Source organism: Manduca sexta, chromosome 1 (genome assembly GCF_014839805.1).
Source record: "Manduca sexta isolate Smith_Timp_Sample1 chromosome 1, JHU_Msex_v1.0, whole genome shotgun sequence".
Lineage (NCBI taxonomy): Eukaryota > Metazoa > Arthropoda > Insecta > Lepidoptera > Sphingidae > Manduca > Manduca sexta.
The window spans coordinates 4,088,585-4,114,097 of NC_051115.1; the positions used below are offsets into that span (position 1 = coordinate 4,088,585).

Here is a 25,513-nt window from a genome sequence, read left to right on the forward strand (position 1 = left end):
ACGATTACGTCATCTTTAATTTAAATATCGAATTATTCAGTTTGTAATTTATTATTTTTTAATCTCGGATTATTATCCTTTTTGCTAGAAATGCATTCATCTATGTACGCCACCTATGTACTTATATAGTTTAATCATTCATCTCCAAACACCAACACCTGTGTTTTAGTGCAAGGATTTGTCCACTGGTAATGTTACTGGATAATGAGAGACAGAACATCGTCTCAAGATGACGAGCTAAGTGCAATGTAATATGTAATGGCATTATTAAGATCTGGCTCTTAACTATTGGCATGACGTCATTTGGTTTAAATTGATATTATGTAATATTCCAGACGCTTTCTTTTGTTTTTTTTTTATGTTTTCTTCTCAGTGCTTATTTACTTTATTAACTTAACATGTATGTACCACCTTACTGCGGAAACTACTGGGTTGTATTATATTTAGTGTTAATTTATTTTAAGGCAAATATTGTTCTGTTTGTTACCCGAAAATTAATAAAAAAACAAATGAATAATTTCGAAGTTCAGGTTAAGCTACTGTTGTTTTGAGAATGCGTTTATAAACGTTTTGCACGTCACATATTTGTATAGAGATATTAATTTTTCCATAGGCCAATGAAATCTTATGATACGAACTACTTACTACATCTTTGAGCTAGTATTTAAATCTAATGACGTTATTTCATGAATGTTTTACACCAATACTAATCAATTGAAAATCTAAAAACTCATCGGAGATTACAAAGTAGTTTTAAAGCTTAGTTTACCGAATATTTCCCTCACTCCAACCTCACTTGACGTTGGCAGAATTATTCAATAGCACATAGCTAGAAATAGAAAAAAAAAATTATAGAGGCAAAAGAACATCATCTTCAGTTTCCCAAAATTCCAAATTCAAAATACTGTTTATGTATGACGTCATAACGGCCCCGATAAGTTGCAGATCTTAAGCCAGAGGTTACAGTGTGAAAGGCGAGTAATTGAAATTAGAGGTTATCTTTTTGTAAACTTAATAGATTTGTTTTATTACCATTTGTATATTACATGCTATAATAAAAGGTATGATGTACAATCAATTTGTTGACATCTACTATATGTGAATTCGACGTGGATTCATAGTGAGACAGTCAAATAAAAATAAAAATCAAATTAGTGCTTAAATTATACAACTTGCTAAGAGTTAACGCAAAAATGAATGACAAGCCTTTTTGAAATATTATAGTCAAAGATGATCAGTCAAACTCTATAGCCCATGCGACAATTTGCTAGTAAAATAAAATACAAAAAAAAATGTATTTAACTGTTCGTAAAAAGCTGTTTGCCCGCTACCCGCTCCTCTCATACCCACGACATCACCCTGCCCATTGAAAACAACCCTCTTACACAGAGCATTGCACTCGCTTATCAGGGGTCTTTTAACGGTTAAGGGACGATTGGGGTGAAAGTTAAGAACGGTTTCTGGATTTTTTTTGGGCTTTACAGACGAAATCTGAGGAACAGTTTGCACGTTTATCATCACGGATTTCAGGGTAGGCAGAGGTGTAACACTTCACGGCAGCTACGTCAGATCCTACGTGGGGTTTATTGCTTTTTCAATATAAATTGTAGCCAGTGTAACTGGACATTAGGGCTTAACATCTCATGTCTCAGACGAGCGCAGTGGAATACCAAACACTTTGTAATGCAAGGTGTTGGTGTTTCTACTGTTTATGGATCGTATCGCTTATCATCAGGCGTACGACAAGCTCGTCTAGTCATTCAAAGAAAAAAAATGCACTGTCGCATGTCTGTCTTCATTTGCATGTCAGGTTGTGATTTTAGTAAAAATTGCTAGCCAAAGTCTTCTGCAAATCTTCAAGATACTATTTTGAATACTGGATCGAAATGAAATTATTTTTCGGGATTTATTGTGGTTTTTATATTATAATTAGCCACTTATTTTACGGTCAAGGGAGAAATTGAGGTATAGGTCTTCCAAAAACTAGTTTCATTACCATGTCTTAAAATCGCAAACATAAGATATACTGCCGACTGCCTCGGTGGCGTAGTTGTATTGCATGTCCAGTACAATAGCGCTCTGAGGTCCTGGGTTCGAATCCCGGGTCGGGCAAAGTGATATTTGGGTTTTTCTGCTCAGTATCAACCCGGAGTCTGGAATTAGTGCCCGATATGGCGATAGGCTCGCCCCCTATCACATCATGGGACGGAACATACTTGGCGAAAAGTGGGTGCCCTAGTTGCGCCTCTGCATACCCCTTCGGGGATAAATGCGTGATGTTATGTATGTATGTATGTATGTAAGATACACTGGAAAGAACCAAATCTTAAAGATATGTGATAAACCCTTTTGACCCTCGACCTGTCACTCACGGCACAATGGATGCACAAACTAGTTTGACGCAACGAACTTTCTTTCAACGTCCAAGGTTCAGATCGGAGTTACCATGAATACTCTTTCACTACCAGTTTAAAAAAATTAAAATGACGAGTGAACCGATTATGTCCCTATTTGCGCCAGTTACGAGGCTGCTACAGTTATTCCAAACAGTTTTGGGATTGCCTTAATAAATGAAACCGTATACTTGTCTTGTCTGATGATATCAATTTCAATGCGAACCGTCAATGCAAGCACATCTATTTGCATACGCTCCGTAATTTTATTGTTGAAATAGTGGATAAAGCTAATAACAGTACTATATTTTTATTACATTACAACTTATAAACATTGCAGAAGTGAAATATAAAAACAGAGGTGATAAATAGTGTTTTAAAAAGTGATAATACGAGAATATAACAATTCAAAATAATTAATTTACTGACCTACGACAACTCGTGCTATCTAAGCGTTGGGTGCGTTGCCAAATTCCACGCTCAATCCATGCCGCGTTGCCGCTCTGTACAGTACATTTCTTTCGCCTAAGTTCTGCCCATTAAGCTAACCCCGTGCCACGTTGCCAGATTGAACAGAGCATTTTTAATACAATTGATTGTGATTTATAGAAAGCGTTTACTTAATATGAGTCCTAAACAAGGTAACTGCTGCGCGACATGTACAAATATAATCACCGACAGAAAATTCGTCTGTTGCACAAAGTTAAATTGTAACAAAAGATATCATCTTCTCTGTGTCAACATCCCAAATGTGAGCAGTGACATAAGGAAAATATGGAAGTGTCCTGATTGTGTATGTCTGTCGAAAAGAAATAGCTCTGATATTGAAAACCCCATCAGTAAGTCCGATACTACATCGCACAAAGACATCGATTCGCCTCTATGTAAACTGACGGATGAAATACGTTTGTTGCGTCTTGAAATAGCATCCTTGAAAACAGAATTTGATGTAGCCATTACTGCCTTGAGACGGTGTGAAAGCAGGATTGAGGAATTATCATCTACGCTCTCCTCTCAGGAATGCAGACTGACAGCAGCTGAAGAAAAATCTAACAAGATTGTAGACCTAATGAATGAAAATTGTATACTACAGAACCAAATTAACTCTATTACCCAATCAATGATGTCTAATGAAATTGAAATACTCGGTATCACAGAAGCAGCACATGAGAACCCCCAACACTTAATGAAAATTATAGCCGCTAAAGTGGGTTCGCATCTATCCGACTCTGACATTGATTATGTAAACCGCGTAGGTCCACGTCAAAATGCAACAATGAAAACTCCACGACCGCTGGTAGTCCGATTTTCTCGCCGAAATGCAAGAGACTTATTCTACAAGTCAGCTAAGTCACGACGGCTAACTACGGATGACCTTAACATAGAAGGCATAACCACCAACATTTATTTCAATGAAAGATTAACTCGAGCCAACAGGATTTTATTTCGTGAATGTAGAACTCGTTGTAAAGAAGCTGGATTCAAATACTGCTGGACAAAGGGCGGATCCATTTTCGTCAAGAAACACGATGGCAAAGGCTCGGATGTTTATCACATCAAATCAAAGGAAGACATCGATAAAGTTCTCCAAAGCGAGCCAAAAACTTCTAAATTATATCTGCATGCCCAGGAGTAAACTGTCAGTATGTTATATAGCACAACCTTGTTTTAGATTGTTCTATTTATATTTTTGTTTAATTTTTTGCCTATTTTATAACAAGTTTAATTTTATTTTATATTTTCATATTTTTACACTATACACTTACACACTGAATACACAAAACATACATACCAATACACACCAAATAAAAACATACACAATGAATAAAAAAGCTACTGAGGTTAACGAAATCCATGAAATCGATCCTTATAATAATGAGACCGATCAATTTAAAATTTTGCGTTGTGCCTTCTCGGGTTACTTTTGGCAAGCATACTTACTTTTTTCGGAATATATGTACTTTTATACAAATAAAATAATAAATAATGGCTAATTACGATATACTAGGAGAACTCGATTCGTCTGTAATGCCGTGCCATATAGTAAGTAACCCTGAATCTTGCAGCGCAATGTTTTCGCATAAATATAATACTAAGATTTTGACTTTAAATATCAGAAGTTTACAACATAATTTTAATGCGTTTCTAACCACACTTGTGAGACTCCGCATGTCATTTGATATTATTATTTTGACGGAGTGTTGGATAAATGATAGTTCCATTATTCCACAGCTAAAAGGATACAATAACTATAGGACAACAAAATACATAAATAGAGCTGGTGGGGTTGTCGCATATGTTAACAACCAGTGGTCGGCACAGGTCACTGAACCTTTGATCGAAGAAGCAAATTGCCTTCAAATTTCTATACGAAACGATATAACCGTACTAGGAATATATCGCTCTCCATCCTTCGTTGACACCTCGCCCTTTCTAAATTCCCTGTCTTGCACTGTTCAAATGATTAAAGACACTAAATGTGTAATTGTGGCTGGTGATATGAATATAAACACCTATTTAGAAAATGACTCGGATATAAATACAAGTGCAAACTATCTGTGTCTACTGGCTGAACTGAACCTTAAACCAATAGTTAATATGCCCACACGTGGTAACGCATGTTTAGATCATATTCATGTTACGTCAAAGTTCGAAACGCAATCAGTTGTGTGTAATACAGATATAACAGATCATGACATTGTTATAGCAGGGGTAGTTACTAAAATAAATAAATATTCCAGTAAACGAAGATTGATATCCAAAATTGATTACGATTCGGTTAATGCTGAATTAAGCCAGGTTAACTGGAACGTGGTCATCAATAAAAGTACAATCGACGAAGCTGTTGCTGAGTTTGAATTTATTATCGCTGATATACTGAGTAAAAACACAGTAAAAAAACTAGTAAGTCGCTCAAAATTTACCATCGAACCTTGGATGACTCCTGGTCTAATTAGGTGTTCTAAACACAAAGACCTCCTACATTCTAGGGTTCGCAAGAACCCAAAGGATGAGACCATTAAGCTCATTTACACCCGCTACAGAAATTTCTACGGTAACATTATTCGTAAATTAAAACAAAATTATGATACAAATAAACTAGAGGAGAGTAAACATTGTCCAAAACAGCTCTGGGATACCATTAAAAATATTACACATACAAAGATCACTAAACAAGTACCATTGGAGCTCACACAAACAAAAGATTCTGTAATAAAATCTTTAGATTACTGTAACAATTATTTTTCTAGTGTTGGAAAACAATTAGCAAATAATATACTGTCAACTTCTAACGAAACCCAGGACTCACTTGCCCGCAAAGTAGCAATAGACAATACACCCTTACAATCTTTATTTCTTGATCCCACTGACGAAGAAGAGATTAAATCCTTGATAGTAGAAGTTTGAAACCATCCAGTGCCCCAGGCCTGGATGGTATCTCAAACCGTTTGTTATACTCCATTCAAAACCACATAATTATGCCCTTAACATTTATTTGTAACCTTAGTTTATCACAGGGTATTTTTCCATCTGCCTGGAAAATGGCAGCAGTTACTCCTATCCATAAATCAGGGGACAAGTCTGAACCTAGTAATTATCGTCCAATATCACTTTTAGGGTCTTTTTCTAAAATTTTAGAGAAATTAATGCATAAACGCCTGATTAAATTTCTTGACGAACACAATATACTATCAGAAAGGCAATTTGGTTTTCGAGTAAACAAATCAACGGAAAACGCAGTTGACTTAACGACTAAAATTATTGTAGAACAGTTAGACAAAAACAAGCTTGTATAGGCGTTTTCCTTGACTTAAAGCAAAGCTTTTGATACGGTTTGTATTCCTATTTTGTTACGAAAGTTGGAACTCCTAGGTATTAGAGGTATTTGCCTGAATTGGTTTCGTAGCTATTTAATTAATCGGAAACAATGTATTAAAATTAATCAAGATAAAAGCAATCCATGTAGCTTAGAATTCGGCGTTCCACAGGGAAGCATATTAGGTCCTATATTATTTATTTTATACATAAATGACATTAAAACCAATATAAGTAATTCTGATATCATATGTTACGCAGACGATACGGCAGTTATTTTTCATGCAAATACTTGGTCGGAAGTTTTTGATGTAGCCGAAAGAGGAATGAAAAACATTGCCATTTGGCTACAAAACAATTTATTGACACTCAATTTATCAAAAACAACCTATATATGTTTTCACAAAACTAAAGTTTCGGCCCCACCGTCCAACATGAATATTCAAATTCATACCTGTCCTAATTCATTACACTGCACCTGTAAAACTATCAGCAAATCTCACAGTATTAAGTACCTTGGTGTACTTATTGACGAAAAACTGAATTTTAAAGAGCACCTGATCACGTCAGCAAATAGAGTTCGAAAACTCATATACATTTTTAAAAACTTACGCACTTCAGCTTCCACTGAACTACTTAAAACTGTTTATTATGCAATCTGTCAATCTGTAATATCGTATTGTATTATAGTTTGGGGTGGTACAGCGGCGTCATATATGATGTTACTAGAGAGAGCACAAAGATCGGTGCTCAAAGTGATCTTTGAAAAGCCTATATTGTATCCAACTACTAGTCTTTATAAAGAAACTCAAGTTCTTTCAGTCCGTAGTCTATTTATCCTGAGAGTTATGCTAAATACGCATCGTACCATCTTAGATTCGCCTAAACATAAAAACATGTTACTCGATCGTATATATAAACTACCCACATCAAAAGTAAACACATCTTTTGCAAGAAGATTCAGTGTCTTTCTTCATCCCCATATTTATAATAAAGTAAACGGTAACGCAAATTGTATAATTAAACATTGTTCAGTCAGAGAAATGAAATTTAAGGTTCAGAAGTGGTTATGTTCCCTCGAATATAACGACATTGAAGCACTACTTAAAGTAGCCCAGTAGCATACTATAACTCATACGCACAACACACATACAATTATACTCATACTAAACAGTCATAATACACACACACACACACACACACACACACACACACACACACACACACACACACACACACACACACACACACACACACACATGACACAGACACTTCAATACGTGTACCCTCATTCAACTACACGTATTATACACCCACACACTCAGACCCAAATTTATAAAACCTTGCATTGATGTTTCGCAATTTACTTTATTTTATTATAATGTGTAACACGGTATGTAAATCGGTCGCCTACGATACAGGCTGTGCCTAGTGTAGGGACCGAGGTATTGTTTTTGTCCTATGATCTCAATTTAATATTATTAGAATGTTACCACCTAAGAGTTATTTGTCTTAGTTCATAAGGAAAATTGTATTTTTGGTAAATTTGATAAATAAATAAAAAATAAATAAATATACTGCCCAAAATCAACAATAACGAATATTTCTAGCAAATATCCCAATTATACTTTTCTGTTAATCGTTTAGTTAGTAATTTATCAATGAATGTATTTTTTTTTATGGCAATTGTTGTATACATTATACCAAAATGAATATTATTTTATATTTTTTTAATGAAATAACATAACTTTTTATTTTTTTAATATTTTTTTTCATGACGTTTAATTATTGCTACCAATAAACCATTTTTTTTTATTTATACATATAGAACCACGAGGGCCGCAAATATCAAGGATAAATCCATAGTGCAGGTGTTTAGCAGGAAATGTCATTTCACGGTTCGCAAAAAGTATTCGCCACATGCAAACTATTTTGGGAACGCGGCACGCCGCGCCGTCCTGTTTACCATTATTGGTTTGTTTTCCTGTGACTATTTCATTTAAATTTGGTACCTACTAACATCCTATGTCTCAACACCTTTACTTTGCAGACGTCATTTTGCACTTCTTTCAGATAAATATTGAGATTTATGGCAAATATATAAAAATACAATTGAGTTTCGGATTTTATCGTGTTTTTTTTTTACTTCAGATGTTTCTAAGCCTTTGTGGTTCAACAAATCTCATGACCACAATTGACGAGACGAGCTTGCCGTTCGCCTGATAGTAGATACGATCCATAAACAGTACAAACAGTAACACCTTGAATTACAAAGTTTGGTATTCCACTGCTCTCGTCTGAGACATGAGATTTTAAGTCTCATGTCCAGTAGTTAATATCCTTTAAACCGGAACACAACAGTGACTACACACTGCTTAGCAGAAATAGACATTGCATTGGTACCTACCCAGGCGGACTCTCACATATGAGAGACGTACCACCAGTATAATGTATTTTAGGGTAAGCGTATAAATCGACCATTTGCCCTAGTTAGTTATTATTAGTTGTGTTTCCTTGTTTAGCTATTGTTAACTTAACTATGAGTTTAATTAGAACTATTGTTGTTGTTTATTTATATTCTTGGTTAATTGGCATTTATCTATTAAATGTTCGTTAATTGGAATATTGTGAAGGTATGAATTAATGATACAAATTATATTATTTTAACTCAATTAAGACTCGATTGTATACGTAAGGTAGATATTTATTCAGTTTTTAATTCTGTTCATATAAAAGTTTTCGTTCTAAATTCAAAATACATATCTATATTTTTTTTTCCTCAATGGGAGAAGTCTAGAATTCCTAGTTTTCATAATTAAAAAGTGAGATGTTTAAGAAAATTTAACATCAAAATCTAATCGATCAAATCATAACGGAATAACCGTTAAAAATAGCAAAAAAAACGTTATCAGAAACCGTTATAACGATGCAGTATGCACCGAGGGCGCACTACGTGTCCCCTACCATTATATCAAGTCGAGTTCAACCTTTATTATGACCCCTACTACGACTGGTCGGAAAAGATCGCGTCAAATCTTATTCCTAAAAATTCGTATGTTCGTTAAAGTTTTTAGAAGTAAACGCGGAAAACTATGTACTAATTTTGATGGAAATACACAATCACTGTGTGCGGCGAAAAGTGGACCCAATAGTAACCATCGGAAATAAAAGCGTATGTAAGCCCTTTCTTTAGACTCTAAATCAAACATAAACCCATATTTACTTTTTAAATTGACGCGCGCCACCCACATAACCTCAAAATGTTTTTATACACAATCTTCCCTGAACTGTATTAGATACAACCGTTACTGTAACAATACTTTTTAGTACAATATAGCCCTCGGGTCAAAGGTAAGAAAAAGATTTGGCGCGTGCGCGGGAGGCACAGCTGCTCGCGTAACAATAAAACGCAACAAGTGCACGCAGATGCATTTACAGCTGTTCTGGCACCTTGAGATTATTGTAAGATGTCCATTTATCCGGATATTGAAGACGTTACCAAGGGTCAATGATAAGGGTGCCAATTTACGGTATTGTTGTGTGAATTGCAACGGTTCTTTTTGGCGGGAGATACAGATTCTATATTTGAAATAAATTCTATGTTTGAATTCACACGGTAGACTACCGAACATACAGTTTTATTTATAAAATTGCGCAAAGCTATGCTTAGTTAAAACATTTCTCGATCAGCTGTAAGTCAAGCCGCCATTTTGCGTCTTAGGTTTAAATTAGGAACCGGTGATTTTGACAGCTATTTAAGCAATACTTAAGGTTATAGCTTAAGGTCCATTTTTCATACATTTTGTTTCACCTTTAATCTGGGTAACTAATATATTAATAATTTCGTCATATTAAATTTTAAAGGCCGAAATATCCATGCATATTAATTATTTTTACGTTTTTCTTTCAACTGCGAGAACTAATCACTAACTAGACGTGAATTTAAATTCTTTACTTGTCAATACTTGTTTAGTTACCCAGATTAAAGGTGAAACAAAATGTATGAAAATGGACCTTAAGCTATAACCTTAACCACCTTAACGCTAAAACAAGTTTATAAGTAGACTGATATATACTTTTTTAAGCATTATCGGAACTGTTTAACTAATTTGACAAACATTTACAAGTAGACGACTTTTCAGAGTAATTTAATTATTTTGTCTAAGATTTAAGGTATATTTTACCTAGAAGTACACAGCTGAAATCACTAAAGCCATAATAACAACACGTATATTCTATAAGTACACTATTCTAAAGAAATAAATAATAATACAGACTTTTTATCAAAACAAACTCCATTCATTGATCGAAAGTGAATGGGATGAGTCGCGCACGTGCGCTTCCGTATCCGGTCGATTAAAAAAGCCATTACATTTTTTATTCATAAATGGAACTGTCTTGTAGACTCGATAACCGTCGCGTGTCGAAATGGCGCGAAATCTTGGATATAGTTTTAATAGCTGACGGAAACTGATTCGATCAACCACGACTTCTGTTTTTGAATTTGATCTCTTTTAATTCATCATGCCCTAGTACTTCAAACGGGGATTTGTTACACTTTTTTGATAAAAAGTAATATAACTAGAACTGATTATGATATCCTGGTATAATAAATATTGTTTCACTGTACAATTTTTGATAATCTCGTTGTTTTAACCTCATAGTAAAAACGTTTTACATGAATTATGGACTCCTTGATATTTACAAGCTAGTTTTTATTGAAAGCTGTAACCTATTCATGATTTATTATACCCTAGTATTTTAAAAACACATTAAAATATCACTCCTATATCTTCCAATATATTTTCAATTCCACATCGAAATAAACATGTCAAAGTTAAAATTACATTCGTATTTCAAATTAACTAACACAATTTTCGATTTGGAATCAATAAACCCCATATCTTATCTAAGGAACATCTGCAATTCCCCCTAGCCGATCAAGGTTGGCAAAAAAAAACTGGCCAATAGAACTACGACAGAACTATTGCAAGATATCTCGAGCCTATAAAAACAACCAGCCAGAGGTTTTATTTTTTATATAATAATAATATCAGCCCTGTATTATATACTTGCCCACTGCTGAGCACGGGCCTCCTCTACTACTGAGAGGGATTAGGCCTTAGTCCACCACGCTGGCCTAGTGTGGTTTGGTAGACTTCACACACCTTCGAAATTCCTATAGAGAACTTCTCAGATGTGCAGGTTTCCTCACGATGTTTTCCTTCACCGTTAAAGCAAGCGATAATTAACAAAGAATACACACATCCTTTTTTTTAGAAAAGTCAGAGGTGTGTGCCCTTGGGATTTGAACCTGCGGACATTCGTCTCGGTGGTCCGTTCCACAATCAAGTAGGCTATAACTGCCTCTACTTTTTATTCTTTGACAGTGTAAAATTAACGTGGAATGGTAGTCCGTATGCCAAGTTCTTTTGTCTTAAACGTGAATGCGTTGCGTGATTGTTACGAACTGTCAATAATTGTGATATGGAGAATTAAGCCCCTGTATTGTATACCCGCTGCTGAGCACAGGTCTCTACTGAGACGGGTTAGGCCTTAGTTCACCACGCTGCAATGCAAGACTTCACATACCTTCAAAATTCTTATGGAGAATACTCAGGTTGCGATGTTTTCCTCTGCCGCTAAAGCGAGCGACAATTTAAAAATCAGACCTGATCCATACCAAACGCTAGGCACTTCATTTTGAGTCTAGAATTTAAAAATTTGTTTTACACCCTCTCTAGAGAATAGCCAATAGTGAAAAAGGCCTAACTTAGTTACCTCTAGGAAAATTTAAAGATATAGATTATCGAATATAAATTTTATGAAATTAACTTCATAATTTTTAAATGTTAATAATATAAGTATGCAAATAGATTCAAAAGTTTCCTTTGCCAAAAAAATGATCTGTGCGATAAAAAAAGCAAAACATTGCATCGTCGAAACCGTTACCGATCGATGCTGGCCTATTGTGTGCGTGCGAGGGTGAAACATGTCACTCGCTGTCTATGGTCCGTTGATTGCGTTCGCCATTAAATATTATGGTTTCAATCAATTACATTACAGCCTAATGCAGCCATAGAAAAATGATTATTTTCAAAGTTCCTTTTCTCTATAGGAGTCAGCATTCAGACTTTTATTATTAATAAATATTAAAATAATCTAAGTTTTGATTTGACAAAAATTATTCCAAGCAAACATTTTAAAAATAAATCGTTCTTTATTTAAAAACCCACATAGATTTAAATTAAATGACTACAACCTCTTTTTCGATTTTATGTGTTTAAACCTCCTTTCTGACTGCCGATTTTATCAGTTTTTTTTTTTTATATTAAAGGCAGTGGTCACCCAAGCCGCAACTTCCGTCATCATTTTCCGTTACAAAAAGCCGTAAAAGTGTTTCCTTAGCGTTTTCCGTTTTGATTTAATGGAAGACCGCCCGGGTCGCCCGCCCGCGACATATGGCGTCCGACCAAACCGAACCAACTCAATTGTAAAGTGCATTGAAATATTATTTTACATTTACCACCCAAATTTTGAAATATAATGCCTAGTACTCTAATTCTACCTCTATTGAGTACTAGTTTGAATTACTGGGTATTGAAATTTAACATCCACATATATAATATCGCAGGCCGACACTGCGCTGGATAGATATGAAAAAAAATTGGAAACATAAATCAATGTCCTAGGCTAACATTCGCACCAGGAAAATTAAATTAATATCAGCCCTGTATTATATACTGTCCCACTGCTGCACGGGCCTCCTCTACTACTGAGGGGTATTAAGCCTTAGTTCACCATGCTGGCCTAGTGCGGATTGGTAGACTTCACACACCTTCAATAGCAGTTGGATAATAATTCAATTCTAAGCTAATTGCTTTATTTATATAAAACCAAATGTAAACTAGTTTGTAAACATTTTCAGTGGAAATGGCGACTCTCACACGCAAAGACGATAAGACAATCGAGATATTAATTTTATATTTTACACTGTGGTAAAGATTATTTTCTGGATTAACCTGTAATCATTATTATAATGCAGTTTTTATCTCAGTATATCAGGTATTTCACAAAGTGTTTTAACAAAGCCTAGTGATATGTAAAAGTCCGTGAAGTAGATATTACCGAAAAATTTATGGTTTCACTTGTATGATATTTGAAATGTATTTTTATTAAAGTTGTTTAAACAAAAAAGGTTTTTCTTTATACACCATGCCTACTTTATACCTTACTGATTTTGAAAAAAAAACACCTGAGGTCCTTCTCTTGGAAACTGATTTCCGAAATATAAAGTGCAAATAATATATTTCGTGAATTAGAATCAATTAATTATTTCGCGCATTACCACTGGCGACAATTTCCAGACCATGTAAAACCACTGTATACTTCAACCATGTTTCCGTAAGTCCCAAAACTCGATAGGGCAGGAGTCACCGAAGCTTGAATCCTACGAGTACTTCCGCCGCGGTCACTCACAATGTCTTACAAACGTACAAGGTCAGCCATTGACGTATATTCTATAGACGCGAACGTCCATATAAACTATTTCAATATCTGAGCTAAAATGGCAACGAATGAACAACAGCTTTAGGGAAAGCCATGGGGATTAGAAAGCATGGTTTTGGACCTTCAGAAATGTGTTCCAGTTATACTCCGAATGCAGATAGCAGAGAAGGAATGCGTCTAAGGTCCTAGGACCTCCTTTTGTAACTGCACTTTTATAATAATATCAGCCCTGTATTATATACTGTTGGGCACGGGCATCCTCTACTACTGAGAGGGATTAGGCCTTAGTCCACCACGCTGTAGTGCGGGGAGACTTCACACACCCTCATCCCTATAGAGAACTTCTCAGGTATGCAGGTTTCCTCACCATGTTTTCCTTCACCGTTAAAGCAAGCGATAATTCACAAATAACACACAATTTTTTAGAAATGTCAGAGGTGTGCTTGGGATTAGAACCTGCGGACATTCGTCTCGGCAGTCCGCAGGCTGACTGCATGTTTGTCGATTTCCAATTAAGATTGGTTAACAGCGAAGAACATAAAACCGACATACATTCTTCCCAAGTTTGAAGTCGGGCCGTATCAGTGTGAAGGCGTTATACATATAAACAATAACACGAACCAAAACGGGTCAAGGCGAGCGCAACAGGCTATCAAGAGTAACGGATTTCTCACATACAGTCACCAGTACGTTGCTTCGTTCGTGAATCATATGCTACAACACCAACCATTGACGTATATTCTATAAACACGAACGATATAAACTATTTCAAAATCTAAAGTAAAATGGCGACCAAAACGTCACTTGTAACCTATTTATTCACTTGAACAACATTTATTGTTACTTATTCGACTAATATTTTTTATTCAAATCCAGATTTACACTTACACTCGAGTTCTTATGTCATGAGCGCCACTCCGTACACAACCACAAGCTGTCAATATTGACCATACATAGTCAGTTTGAATGGATTGCAGTTCAATTCACTTGAACACAGTGAATGTTCGGAACGCCAAATCTAGTACGTAGTACATATATATATGTCGATGGGCCAAATTTTGGCTCTTAAAGTTATGAATTGGTAATAAGTCGCTGTCTTATTTGAATAGCCGTGTAACAATATGTCACAGCGTCCTTAGATATTAATACTAAAAAAAAATATTACCAGAAAATATGCGAATTTTATTTATTGCTGGCAGAAAAACATAATTTTACAAAATCTCAAGGAATCGACTATAGCGTCGCGTGTCGCGAGACGTCAGTTGAGTTAAATTAGTTCAAACGAACCGACAACAGGATGTTAACTAATGACTAGTTATTTGTATGATTATTGTTTAACTTACTGTTACTTTAAATAACAAAAAAAAAATAAACCTCGCAATCGGTGGTTGAAAAAGAAAAAAATATCAATAAAAAACATAAATTGAAAAAAGAACATTCCGTTTCATATATATCCATATAAAGCATTGACAAGGTTAAAAAAACAATATTGCATCAATTCGTTAGATTTTAAAAATAAACCGTTTTCTGTGAACAATGAAAGGTTATCAAAGCTTAATTTATCACTATAAACAATAAATTTACACACAATAATAATTAGGTATTCTAATCATTACAACTGAAACTGTTCGAAATTCAAATAAATAACTCAAAAAAGAAACACCGTCAATAACGAAATAAGAATCACCTGATTAAAAGTTTTAATTTAAAACACAAAGACAATGTATTCTAAATTCAAATATAAACATAAACGCAAAGGCCACCATAACCATACAGCCAGTCTTTGTTCCTCACAAAACTCATGTGACCTCAATTGACCATATTGTGATAATTTACGCGTTAGAACATTAATATCTGCGACCCAGTTAGATTAGTTGGTCCGTGAGCCCATTTTTAAACAGCTTCTGTTTATGTACTCTATATGCAGATATTGAAGTCGATTTGGTTTTTTTACGTAAATATAAGGCCATGTTCCTTTTTATTTAAAACCTCATTCGATACACCAAAAAGATAAATTTAAAACTCTATCACACTTTTTTGCACAGCACGCACGTGTTGGCAACACTGCACAACCGTTAGAGGTGACGTCACCCTGAAACCGCCCACAACGGACTCTGTTCGCGCCATAAAACACGGGATAAGGTTCGTGCTATTTGAATATGGAACGTGTTTGCTAACATTCTGGAATAGTTTCGAAATTCAAAATATTTTGAATTAAGAATTTTAGTTTGGAGATTGAGGTTGCAATACGTGTTTAAAATTCTAAATATAATTATAGTCCATAATAACTATTATAGGAACCTAAAAAAACCCATGTCGTGAAAAATTATTTAATAAAAGGAATTAAATAACTAAAGTCAAAATTATGAGCAACTCGCTCATGAAATCCATCCGAAGAAAAGTTAATTCGAAATACAAAACTGCAATATGTAACGGCTGTTTCATATTTAGATATGTATTGTCTATGCTAAGTTTTAAAAATAGAACGCGCGATATAACGGATGGCAGTCGTAAACCAAAGATGGCGTTAGATAACACACATAAACTTGTATGGTTTTAGAATTTTAATTCCATTCTTTATTTCCTATAATAATTTTTTATTGCTTTGTTTATTTTAGGTCGATATTGACGTGACTGAATTTCGCGCCATAAACGCAGTAAGGGAAATAAATGTGACCTTAGAATAAATATAAACGCGAAGACAGTCTTAGGATATGAAGCAATGTTTTTTAACCTAGTGGCCAAAGGGGAAATTTTCTAAAAGGGAACTCGACACAACATATAAGTTCTAACATGCATAAATGTGGTCTACAAATCGTTCTAATGATAATTAGATTCTACATAAAGGAAATCCGACAGGAATGGATGCTTCACTACTGATGTAAACACGATTTTTCCAACAAATTTCCAGTTATATTCCCTTCGAAGTACATTATGCAAGTCCCAAAAATCAGCATTCTCAATCATCCACTCTATTACATTAATATCAGATTGTATTTTCATCCTTTCTCCTTAAAAACAGAAAAACTGTTTATTTATTTATTTATTTCAATTAGAACGGCTAAACCAATTACGCTAATTAAGTTAATAATAACAATATATAACTATAGTAAAAAATGAAACAGATCAATAATCGACTTAATAACTACATGAAATATACGGTATCATGAGTTAATTTAACTGTTATACCTTAAAATACAATATCCCATTACAAAAGACTGGCAAACATAATATAAACAAAAGGGACACATATTTCACACTATAAAGACATATTCACGGACAATATCTAATCAGCATCGTGAGAATCGTCTCGAAGTAGACAATCATGGGAAGTTCCCTTGTGTACGGAAGCTGTTAACAATGCGAAATTTCGCAAGGGTCATGACCTTAGGCGCGAGGTAAGATTTACATTTGGTGTACAATGGGTGCAGATCCTATTGTGGGAATTAGAGCATGTGGTTATGGTCAGATTCCCATGGAAGGACATCTGCCATGTATTTAATTACCGGGTATAGATTGTCACAACTTATTGATTTAAATATGTGTGTAGTAAATAGTATTATAGTTTTAGATAGTGTTGCTAATGTGTTTAGTACCAGGCGAGCGTCCTGAGATCTCTTTATTGCATATAAATAACGTATAATTTCATCTTATTACGCATGGAAACGTATAATTTTATATTGCTTAGGAAAGAATATATAACTAAAAAATGTAAATCGCGACAAATTTACTAAATAATGGTAGAAATATAATCATAATCTAAAAACTTAAAAATAACAAGCATATACCTAAATATACATACACTAAAATTCGAATTTCGAAAACATTTCCACATTGCTCCGCTTGGAATGGGAATTCAATTCCAAATTTGAAATATAAAGAAATATTTTAAATTTAAATTACATTCTATCTATGGTCTCTTGTTTTTTTTATGCCAGTACCCAAGAAAGCTAACCGAAAAAAAATGTAGATTACAGTTAAGTTCATGACCTTGAGGGGTGATATTTTTTCTAACGGTATGAGAAATTCCCATCGCGTTACACCTTTTGAATTTGGAGCATCTGTCATGTCCACGCATCTCTGACTTCGATACCGTTTATTGTTTACGTGTTGCTTATAAGAAGTTTCCTTGGATAATTGTCCCCGTGTACTGTAATAATATCTACTTTTATTTTATTGTTCATACAAATCATGTAGAAAACTAGATCAGAGGCATTCTCTACCAAACTGAGGTGGGGCAGAGATAGAACATAATAGGTGCACGTCAATAAAACAGTACATTTGTAGTACTTATAAAAGTAAATATTATTTTTAAGGTTAGTACCAATATATAAATCTAGGACATGTCTGTTTTATTCGCCCGTTGAGCGGCTTCTGCGTACCTTCTAACAAATATTAACACATTTTTACAAATTATCGTGTTTATTAAAGTGACATAAAAGTAGTATTCCCAAAATACAGGGTCATTTTGACATTGCGTTACTAAATTAAACCACATACTTATCTACTTAGAAATAACACTTTACAATAAGTTACTTGAGCCGTAGATGTAAAATAAAAAAGTGTAAGTTTCGAACAAAATCAATATTACACGCCCTAATGCCACTACTACTTCTCTAAGAGAATTCGTCGCAGCGAAAACATACTTTGAGTCAGAAATACACTTATACACGCACCATATTCGCCTTAAACTACAAAACGATAAAATATCCGAAAACAAAAACCAGGATTTTCGGTGAAAATATTAGTTTTTAATGAATGATTTTTGGCACAATGTCACAAAGGTGAAGACGAGTATGTGGTTTCATTTAGTAACGCAATGTCAAAATCATATACATATATTAAATACCCTAAAAGCGGTTTATTAGTTTACAAGAGTAACAAACTAGGCTACAGTGAAGAGCCAAAGGAAATCACATTGCGTAAGTTTACGTTGTACATGTGTGTGTTGTCATTAACCGTCGCATACCAGGATGTTGTTAATAAAGGGCTTGGGGAGGACTGTCGCGTGCACAACTATTACCATATCCGTTGGGGAGTGGATACTTGGCATTTCTAAGCAAAACCTTAACGTGATTTTCTAAAAAAAAATAACCATTTTGAAATTGGAACTCAAATCGTCTATGCTTTTTGTAATGTTCGATTTTTTAAATTATTCAATCTTTTACGAAACTCAATTACCTGTGTATTCTTTATTCAAATTTCGAAACATAATAGTTATTTATTCGAAGAGGACAAAAATTGCGATCTGATAGTTTAATTTTGTTTTTAATCTGCTATTATTAGACATTGGCAAAATCACTGATAAATAAACGATGACATCCATGATAAAAGAGGTTATTTAATCTTTGTAATTTTGATAATTCCTATCACAACAAATAAATGTGATATAACAATTTAAAAACAAATTATAATAATAGTTTAGCATCTAACAGTACTCGTTAACTAAACTTAAGTTAAACACATGCTTGGATTAAGTCACTGCGCTATCTCAACATAAACAGTAACTGGCTGACAAAGGCTGTGGAAATCAGTTAGTTTTGTGAACTATTTCAGGGGCCTTAGATAATGTAAACACAATATAATAAAGGACACGCTCCGACATCTTAGTCATTAATGTAGAATGGTATTCAATATGCCAATTTCTGTTGTAATTTCTTATGTTTACGCGAATGTTAGACATTTAAATAAAGGTAGCTAGATAGCTAGTGAAAGGTAGGTTAGCTAGGTTAGAGCTCATGTCCTCGCCGGTGAGGATCGCGACGCGTTAGCCTTCTATTTCCCCCTACTTGCCAGCCCGAGCTGGATACTTCGATTTGTACCTTGTTTTCATTATAAATTTTATCCCTAATTTAAAATGTTCATAGTTATATAAGTAATTGTAATTGTTGTTTAAAAATATTAATAATTATTCTTATAAATCGTTTTGGCGTATCATAAGTGCAACTTTGTTCGTCTATGTGATAAATAAAGAATTTTTTTTATTTTTTTTAAGGTATTTTTGGAATTATATCGCGGATTTTTATTATAATTTTCTCCCTAGTAGAAAGAAATATATAATTTATAAAACCACGATTAATTACAAAAATTACTTTTATTTCAATTCCTATTATCATAAACACGAGGTATGTTATATGTCCTGCTATATATTTTCCCGGGATAGAAAGTAGCCTATAACCTTCCCAGGGTCTTAAACTATCTCCATACCAAATTTCATGAAAATCCGTTCAGTAGATTTTGAGAAAATCGATAACATACAGACAAAGGGGACTTTGTTTTATACGTATAGAATACAGCGGTTACAGAAACAGAACAAGAACCTCGTTACTGATTTCTTCAGTCTGTTCCCTTACCAGTGACAATCGGAAACAGCAATTTATCTATCAACGTGACACAGTTTCGTTTCCTTATAACCAGAGACAATGTGGGATACCTTTAATAATAGTCTTATACGAGATATCGCACCGGTTCCCGTATTTCTGTCAGTAGCGACGGGTGAAATTGTCCAAAATGGACCTCGATATAACATATAAATGTTAAAAAAACAACAACGTATAAACAAAAAATATATGATGCGTCGAGTTCTAACAATGAATTTTAATAGTAGGTCAAAGTATCAATTGCTAACAACATGACCTTTTAGACCTTTTACACAACATCACGCATTCATCCCCGAAGAGGTATGCAGAGCCGCAACCAAAGCACACACTTTTCGCCAAGTGTATTCCGTCTTATGTCCTATCACTGTCTCCGATTCAGTATATATAAGAATCGTTAAACTAGAAGCACATCTTTTTCCAGGGTACGCAGAGCTGCGACACCCACATTTCATTAAAACCCATAGGGATTAGAGAGCATTAACGTATATTCTATAGACACGAACATCCATATAAACTATTTGTTCAAAATATGAACTAAAATGGCGACCAAAACGTCACTGTTATAACCTATTTATTCACTTGAACAATTAATTTTACTTATTTGACTAATATTTTTTAATCAAATCCAGGTTTACACTTAGAATCGAGTTCTTATATCATGAGCGCCACTCCGCACACAACCACTCAATATTGATCATACTAAAGTCAGTTTGAATGGATTGCTGTTCAATTCAGTTGAACACAGTGAATGTTCGGAACGCCAAATCTAGTACGTAGTACATACCGACGCTAGAGAGCAATCCTTTTATTTAAAAATGACTGATCATCGCTTCTGATCTAAGGATCGAACCCAATCTAGTTCCACATTCAAAGACAAGAATTGGGGTACAAGGCCCCTGAGGTCAAAGTCCCCATGTCGGGACCAAATCTCGACAAAAAAACAACCTGTTTAACGGCCGTGCGTCTCTCTCGCACCATGGACGAGGATGTTTGAATTTAGAACTTATTTTTGTCTAGGCATAGACAATATTTTTAAATATTTTATACAATTTGTTAAATCATAACGTTCAAAACTAGCTTTAATTTGTATTTGAATTCTTTTTCTCCAATTTTTGTTAAAACAAAATCTAAACGAATAATGAAATAATTACTTACCTCTTTTTTTATGACAAAATTATTTTTTATTTTATTGAAGACACACAATACAATCGAAACATATAATAATTATTATAGCTAGGATTAGTACTTAATCTAGATTGCACTAAAAAAAAACAATTGAAATTATCAAATCCCTATATATTACGTAATTATGACACCTATTCTCGCTCATTCCTTTGAGACATAAATAAAAACATTTTTAAAAGTACTTTTTAAATATCCAAAGAATTAGCTTAACAAGCAGTATAGCTTCTAGAACATGAAAGTTTTTAACATACTGGAAGAAAGGGCTAGTTTGCTGTGTAAAAGAATAAGACAAAAATTTTAATTACTATTTCTTTGAACTGGTGGTAGTACTGTCATATGTGAGTCCGCCTGGGTAGGTACCACGGAAATGTCTATTTCTGTCAAGCAGTGTGTAGTCACTGTTGTAGGTTTGAACATTGTAGCCAGTGTAACTGCTGGACGTAAGACTTAACATCTCATGTCTCAAGCGAACGCAGTGGAATACCAAACAATACTTTATGATTCAAGGTGTTGGTGTTTCTACTGTTTGGTCGTATCGCTGAACATCAGGCGAACGGCAAGCTAGTCTCATTATTCAAAACAATAAAAAAAATAAAGGACCAAAAATGAATTCCAAATTCGCTGATTTGTGTTCAATTAATGTTTTCAGTCACTCTTTCTTGTAACTTTTATCTCAATGTAATAATTCTACAGTAATCACTACATAGTATAAAACAAAGTCGCTTTCTCTGTCCCTATGTGTGCTTAAATCTTTAAAACTACGCAACGAATTTTGATGCGGTTTTTTTTAATAGAGTGATTCAAGAGGAAGGTTTATATGTATAATAACATCCATTAAATAGTGGAGAAATATTGTACCCGTGCGAAGTCGGGGCGCGTCGCTAGTATTTTATAAAACTAGTTTTTGAGTTACTTAAAATGTTGTTACACAATAAGATGGTCCAAAGAACGCATACAAGTACGTACTCTAGCACTTATCTGCATACCCAAGAGTCATTGGCCAGAGTCAACAAGCTTTCTATTTACAAAGTTACGAAAATCAAATCCCGTTCCATATTCAAACTCTAACGGACGTTCGGATCGAGATTCGAAATTTGAAATCACCGTTGGTAAAGGTGCATAGTAACATGTGTCTAATTATCTGTGATTGTTTTTTTTTTTATTAAGGACTTTGATGTGTGCCGGACTTTCTCCGATACTACAGAGGTTTTAATGTAATTAAGGGATTTTTTTATTGCTTTGAATGACGAGATGAGCTTGCCGTTCGCCTGATGGTAAGCGATACGACCAAACAGTAGAAACACCAACACCTTGAATTACAAATTATTCTTTGGCATTCCATTGCGCTCGCTTGAGACATGAGATGTTAAGTCTTATTATGTCCATTAGTTACACCGGCTACAGTGTAATATTTCGTGAAATCATATTTTAATAATTGTCTTTTAATTATCAATTTTGAACCGTATTTCTATAAATTAATAACAAAACACAACTTTCTAAGTATTGCCTACTTAATAATTTTGAAGTATAAGTATTTTCACTATATACGTCTACTATAAGTTATAAAAAACGTAATTGAAAACAAATTGTGGACGCGGCGGGAGAGTAATCGGGTGTGAGACGCAGGTTCGACTCCCGCGACGAAACTAACCGATCCGTAAATAAACTAAATGAAAACAGAACGAGTTTCGCAATTCTATATTTGGTGTTTAGAAAGATTTGTAGTTTTTTTTTATTAATACCTTTTGCGCGCAGCTTTGCCTGCGTGAAAGACTTTTGCCTGAATAGAAGTCCCGCTATATATTTTCCCGGGATAAAAAGTTGCCTTTGTCCGTGAAATTTCATGGAAATCGATTTGTTATTTTTCAAGTTAAATATATATAAGGAAACTCATAATTTATTTAAAAATAGATATTTTTCAGAAATGTTTTCAAATAATAATCCTCTAACTCCGATTACAAAATAACGTTTTTTTAAAAACCTTCACCGATTTTAATGCGGTTTTCTTTGATATATTTTTTACAGAGATATAACTAAAAAAAAAACAACATTAAAGTACAATATTAATATTTCACATGCTAAAGTTAGAAATATGTAATATTTTCAACGGCCGACCATGTGTATGTATTCAACCGTAACTGCTAAGTGTTTCACAAACACTGCATCGCTTGTTAGAGTTAGTTAACGTTTTTTTGTGAAAATAACTGTTATAACTGTTATTTAACGTATTTTTTTTTTGCTATGTGAAGGTGTGTGGTTGGGAAAATTGTGAAAAAAAGTGATATTTTCACTGATATAAGAAAAAAAGTCGTTTTTAATTATAAAAAAAATTAGGCACTGTTTCAGTAAATATTTCGATAAAAAAAAGTTTCAGCGTATTTTTTTTTACTTTTTCGTAATTATCAAATAAGTACTCCACAAAAACTTTATACAAATTATGTTATGTTAAAAAAGCAAAAAAATGGCAATTACAAAAATACCTTCACGTAAACGAGGACCCGTAGACAATAAAAGCTTTTTCGGATGACGTCATTTCCTATTAGATCATAGAGATGGACGTGCGCGTTTTAATCGGCAAGTAACGCTTTATGAATTTTAAACCAGAATGTAGCGTGCCAATGTCAAAGGCAAGGTAAATCAAAGACAATTTCCTTTTTTAGATTCCGCTCGCTAAAATCCTTCAAGCCTTACATTAAAATATTCACACGAAAAAAAAGAAAAATACGTATCAATAATTTGCTCAGATTGTTAAAAAAAATCGTATTTAGTAAGTAACTAAGGGATTGTTCAATTCAGAATTTAGAAAATATGGTATGAATTGAATTTATTTCAGACTTTTCGGTTGCATACTTGTATTATAAACTACCGTCTCAGGTTAGACCCCTTAATAATAATAATATCAGCCCTGTATTATATACTGTCCTACTGTTGGGCACGGGCCTCCTCTACTACTGAAAGGGATTAGGCCTTAGTCCACCGCGCTGTAATGCGGGTAGACTTCACACACCATCGAAATTCCTATAAAGAACTTCTCAGGTATGCAGGTTTCCCCACGATGTTTTCCTTCATCGTTAAAGCGAACGATAAATTCACAAAGAATACACACATGATTTTAGAAAAGTCAGAGGTGTGTGCCCTTGAGATTTGAACCTGCGGACATTCGTCTCGGCAGTCCGTTCCACAACCAACTAGGCTATCGCAGCTTTTTTTTAAACCCCTTAGTCGGGCAATATTCGGCTACCCTTAGCCTGGAGTCTAGAATTATGTCTTGTAAATAAGCCCATTTGGGATCTAAGAGCTAACATCTTATGTCTCAGATGAGCGTAATGTCACGCAGTTTGTAACTCCAAGTTCTGTAAGGGGCCGTTCAAGTATTACGTAGCGCAATTTGGGGGGAAGGGGTGTTCTTGTAAAACGTTACAATGCGTTACATGGTGGGGTGGTAGGATCAAAAATCTTCAAAAATTGCGTTACGTAATATTTGAGCGGTCTCTATGTTGCTAATATTTATAGGTGGTTGTATTGTTATACACAAGTGGCATGCTCGTCTCGTCAATATAAAAAAGTGTACTTCTGCCTACCCCAGAAAAGGGAAAAAGGCGTGACTATAACGATGCTATGTACCTCATTTCCTAAACCCATGCCGCCGCACCCACACACAAGAACCGGCTCCATTGAGAGTCGAGGCAACGATGTTTTACAGTAGATTCGACGGGTTATCTTAAGAATCACAATTGTCCTATTTGGGACGTTTTATTGTTTAAATGAGAAATACTAGCTCTTAGTGGCGAACGTACGTTATACGTATAAGTCGATTCCTGCCGACTTTTGTAACGTATGGAAAATTTCATTACCATTAGAACGAGTTGCAAAACATTTATATTAGTACCTATATGTAGTCGGGTTCGTTTTGGAAAATGTCGCGCTCCGCCACTGCTAGCAGTTTTCGATATCATCATATTTTTCACAAGCCAATGTCATGTGTGCGCAAGAGTTTTTCGTTTGAGAGTACGGCGTATCTACATTTTGAATATTCTAAGCTCTCTCTCTTACAAGTCACGAATTAGGAGTAAAGGTTACCAAGATTGGAAGATCTGATAAGTTTTAACTTATGTAAGAATTCTTGATGGTTAAATGATAATATCAGCCCTGTATTATCCAACGCAGGAACTTGGCTCTATGGAGAAGGTTTGGGACTTAATCCACCTCGCTATATTTTATTTATTTATC

The 25,513-nt window shown here is 34.5% G+C and overlaps 1 protein-coding gene across 2 annotated transcripts in view; it reads right to left on the reverse strand.

The window, feature by feature from the left end:
- The window catches only part of LOC115454508 (M-phase inducer phosphatase), a 48,658-nt gene that overhangs the window by 14,458 nt on the left and 8,687 nt on the right, over positions 1-25,513 (reverse strand). The window lies entirely within an intron of this gene.